At 34.9% G+C, this 5400-nt stretch overlaps 1 pseudogene; it reads left to right on the top strand.

The window, feature by feature from the left end:
* Positions 1 to 215: 215 nt before the first annotated feature.
* Positions 216 to 1224, top strand: LOC149194819 (ABC transporter B family member 17-like; annotated as a pseudogene).
* The last annotated feature ends 4176 nt before the right edge of the window (positions 1225 to 5400 follow it).

The raw sequence follows: 5400 nt of genomic DNA, 5'->3' as shown, positions 1-5400 counted from the left end.
AAATCTTCATATTTGACAGCTGTAACTCATATTTTCAAAAAAATTTGCAAGATTTTGTCATAATCTTATTGAAATTCCCCTTATTTTCTGAGCTAATTTGTGAATTCTTTAGACAATCAGGAAAGAAAGAGTAAATAAAACCACCAAAATTTACAAATACCTTAAATTGAAAAGACATCAAAAAAATATCCAAATGGACTTATAACACCCGGTCGATGTTCCGTTCAATGTTTTCCATTCACTCGAATCACCAAACTAGTTTTTCAAACTATTCTGGAGCGATCACATGTGAATCACTAAAATCACATTTCAATAACAAACCATTAAATTCTGATGAATCTCTATGCGGCGCTGACGTTTTGATTGTCGTCAGTGGACTAATAAATAGTCTAGAATCTTATCTTCTCGCTCCCAAGCATAGTGATTTCGTGAATACAACGAACAAGGTAAAACACTGACAGATGCCTTATCTTTGAATAGTTACTTAGGTTAAGTAAATTAATAATTGAAGATATTGTTGTGGTCATGATGCAGCAAATAGTGCCCTTCTTGTATTTGGCAGCTGGAATATGGATTGCAGCATTTTTAGGTGAATCTTTTTAAACTCTCAATCAGCTTACTGTTTATTCATTATTCTGATATCCGTTGTGAGTGGATTTAAAGTAGAGCAGTTTAATGAACATTGGCCATGTGTTTCAGAGGGTTTTTGCTGGACAAGGATTATAGAAAGGCAAGCGCCTGTGCTGCGCAGAAAGTATCTTAGAGCTGTCCTCAGGTAGGAAGAAGGCTTTTTTGATGCCAGCGGCACACATATTTCGGAAGTGGCTAACAATGTTTATAACGACACCCTCATCGTACATGATACCCTCAATGAAAGGGTATGTTTCCCAAACACAATGTTTGTCGAGTAGCAATAAATTTCTACTCAACTCATTGATACGAAATTCAATTAGGGGTATTAGTGTGCATTTGATGGTAATTATAACGTGGTCGATTCTAATATATCTTGCATGGGAGTGCTTTCAGATTCCTAATTTCGCCATGAATTTGTCAAATTTTGTTGTTAGCTATGCGGCCAGTTTATATTTGTCATAGAGGTCGGCACTGGTGACATTACCACTCTCCTGTTTACTGATACTAGGAGGATTGCTTTACGGTAGGACTCTCATAAGAATATCGAGAAATATGCACATGAAATATAATAAGTCTACTATGGTTGCATAGCAAGCGATTTCTTCTATTAGAACCGCTTATTGTTTCGTTGGAGAAACAAAGGCTATGGCCAATTTTAATTTTTCATTGGCACTTGATGCAATGGTTAAATTTGGGCTTAAACAAGGGTTGGCGAAAGGGATGACAGAGAGAGCAGAGACTCATCAAACAGAACACACAACTTTGCAGTGAACAACTTGCTTCTATTCATCGATCCAGGATGAAGAAACTTCTAGAGATCGATTGGGGCAATATCTTTTTCAGGAAGCTTTCCCCATTGTCAACGATTTCTAGAACCAGCATTAAAACCTTTGTTGAATTTTCACTGCTATAATAAATGTGGTAGTTGGAATTAGCTCTAGTTTCTTCCAACGCTCCCCCTTAATTCCAACTATATAACAAACACACTCTTAATACAATAAACAAGACACTATACTCACTGCTATAATAAAGGTGGTAGTTGGAATTAGCTCTAGTTTCTTCCAACACTCCCCCTTAATTCCAACTATATAACAAACATACTCTTAATACAATAAACAAGACACTATACTCTTAATTGTCATGCCTGCTGGTCTAAGTCTCAACTAGGCTTACAACATAATTTGGGTTTTCTACAATGCACAACTTACTTCTACACATTTCAAATTTAGCCTTTCCAAGAGACTTGGTGAATATGCCAGCCAGATTTTCATTTGTATTACAATATGATAAGTCAATTTCTTTTCATTGCAGTTTTTCTCTTACAAAATGATGTTGTGTCTCAATGTGTTTTGTCCTTACATGATATATATGATTCTTTGCCAATTTGATAGTGTTTTGATTGTCACATCTGATTACTATAGGTGCTTGTTTTGTTTCTCCAACATCTTCAAGTATCCTCCTAAGCCATATTGCTTCACAAATAGCACTGCATAACGCTTTATACTCAGCTTCAGTGGATGACAATGAAATTGTTGGTTGTTTCTTACTGCTCCATTATATTGGTCCTAAACCAATATTGAATATGTATCCAGTAGTAGATTTCCTATCATCTAGATTTCCAACCCAATCAGAATTAGAATAACCTACCAATTCAACATCAAATTCATCAGTATACATAATACCAAAATTAAGTGTTCCTTTCAGATATCGGATGACTTTCTTTGCTGCTTTCCAATGGCTTTCACAAGGCTTAGCCATGAACTGACTAAGTATGCTCACAGAATATGCTATATCTAGCCTGGTAGTGGTGAGATAGTTCAGACGTCCCACCAGTTGACGGTACATTGTTCCATTCACCTCTTTGGTTCCATCATCACTGCACAATTTGACATTTTGTTATAAAGGAGTAGATGTTGCCTTGCATTCAATCATATTGAATCTTTTAAGGATTTCCCTTGTATATTTTCTTTGTGTGATCAGTGTCTTACCAGGTTCCCTCCAAACTTCAAGACCTAAACAATTATGCAATTCACCAAGATCCTTCATCTCAAATACATGTGACAACTGATTTTTAATTTCTTCAATCAACTTGCATGCATTTCATGTTATGATAAGATCATCAACATATATAGATATTAAAGCAACATTCTTGCCTTCATCTTCCTTGATGTACAAGTTAGGATCATTTTTGCTTCTCATAAAAGAAAGAATCAATTTTCACATACCATGATCTTGGTGCTTGTTTCAAACCATATAAAGCTTTCTTTAACTTGCAAACCAGATGCTCCTGTCCCTATTTTACAAACCCTTCAGGCTGTACTAAATAAACTTCTTCTTTTAACTCACCATTCAAAAATGTAGATTTGACATCTAACTGATGGATTTTCCAATTATATTTTGTAGCTAATGCAATCATGATTCTAATTGTGTTCAACTTAGTTACAGGTGCAAAAGTATATTCATAATCAATTCCCTCCTTTTGTGAATATCCTTTTTCAACCAATCTAGCTTTATGTTTATCTATTCTTCCATCAGCATTAAATTTAGATTTATAAAGCCATTTGCATCCTATGAGAACTTTGTTTTTAGGCAATTCTGTTAATTCCCATGTGTCATTCTTCATTATAGAGTTATATTCTTCATTCATTGCATTTCTCTATTCTTCATATTCTTTATCTTCCTCATAGCTTGAAGGTTCTACAACATTCATAACATGAGACATTAATGCATAATCTTTATACCTTACAGGTACCTGACTTTGACGTGATGACCTTCTTGGAGTTTTACTACTTTCATCTTTCTTTCGGCTTTGCAAAGTCTCCTCTCCTCTCTTTGGAGTGTCATGACTGCTTGATGCTACTTGCTCTTGAACTTGTACCTATTCCTGTGCTTGTTCCTATTCTTGTTCAACACTTGTATCTATTTTGACATACTCATCAATATCATGCCACACACTAGTATTATTTATTTTATCACCTTCATTTGCATTCTCATGAAACACCACATCCCTACTTGCAAGCAGTCTATGAGTACTGGGATCAAATAGCTTGTATGCTTTCTGATTATCACAATAACCAATAAATATGCACTTAATTGACTTTGCATCAAGTTTTCTCCTTTCATCTTTTGGAATATGAGCAAATGCCTTGCAACCAAAAACTCTTAAATGACTCACTTTTGGTTTGTACCCATAAGATGCTTCAAAAGGTGTTTTAAGCTCTAAACTTTTGGTTGGACTCCTATTTTTCAAATAAACATCAGTATTAATGGCTTCAACCCAAAAAATATTAGAGATATTTTTACCTTGAAGCATACTACGTGCACATTCAACTAGTGTTCTGTTTTTCCTCTCAGCAACTCCATTTTGCTGAGGTGTATGTGGCACTGTAAATTGTTGTAGAAACCCATTGCTTTTACAATATTGATTAAATTCTCTTGATTTGAATTCTCCCCCTTGATCAAATCTCAAAATTTTGATGTAATTACTAGTTTGTTTTTCTACCATATTCTTAAATTCTTTGAAGTACTCAAAAACATCACTCTTCTTTCTTATGAAATAAACCCATGTATATCTAGATCTATCATCCACAAAAAAAAGAAAATACCACGCTCCACCAATAGATCTAGTTTGCATAGGTCCACATACATCAGTATGAATTAATTCAAGTATTTCCCTTTGCCTTTTTTCTTTATGTATAGGAAATTGCTCCCTATGTTGCTTGCCAAGTACACATGCTTCACATTCAACATGATCATTCTTCAAGATAGGAAGACCTTCAATTATTGTGTTCTTTTGAAGTAGCATTAAATCTTTGTGATTTAGATGTCCATACCTTTGATGCCATAAATCTACTGTTGATATTGTTGTAGATGCGAAAGCTTGATGACTTTTCCTGGTCACATCCAACTTATACAAGCCTCCAACTCTGGTTCATGTGGCAATAACCTTGTACTTATCTTGAGTGTCTTTAACTACACACTGTGATTTAACAAATTCCACCTTCAAATCTTGGTCAATAATAGTAGAAACAGAAATTAAATTCTTTTTGATATCAGGGACATACATCACATTATGGATCTATTTCTCTTGTCCATTAGGCAAATTCGCACCTATTACTCCATAACCTTCAACTTTAAGTGATCTGTTATCTCCTGGACAAACATATGTTCCATCAATTTTTTCATAATATTCATCAAACCACTCCTTATTACAAGACATATGGAGTGATGCACCAGAATCAATGAACCAGGCATTCACATCATCATTTTCCACAGACAATGCAGCATCAAAAACAAACAATTTGAGATTTTTAAATCCATCACTGATTGAGGTATCTTTGTCCACAAAATTTCCATTATGCCTTCTGTTTCCTTGCCTAGACTCATTATATTTCCTTTTATAACAATCTTTAGAATGATGCCCGGGTTTGCCACAATAATAACACTCATCATTTCTCTTATGGATTGGAAATTTAGACTGTGTAATACCTTTTTGTTTTGCTTGAAACTTGCCTCCTTTGTTCTTGTCCCATGGCTTGCCTCTGTGTGGATATTTTCCCTTAGCCACCAATGCCAAATCTGAACTGCTAGAGCCCAAATTAAAGCTCTTCATCCTCTCCTCCTCTTGTAGAAGAATTCTTCTCAATTCATCAAATGTAGGGGGTTTCTCTCTAGCTGTAAGACTTGAAACAAAAATTTGATAATCTTGCACTAAGCCATTTAAGATGATGGTGACTAAGTCAGTATTAGACACCTTTTCACCAATAT

The sequence above is a fragment of the Pinus tabuliformis genome, chromosome 2_2 (genome assembly GCF_031772625.1).
Source record: "Pinus tabuliformis cultivar Carrire ecotype Pingquan chromosome 2_2, CPIR1, whole genome shotgun sequence".
NCBI lineage: Eukaryota > Viridiplantae > Streptophyta > Pinopsida > Pinales > Pinaceae > Pinus > Pinus tabuliformis.
This window is presented reverse-complemented; position numbering and strand designations above follow the sequence as displayed.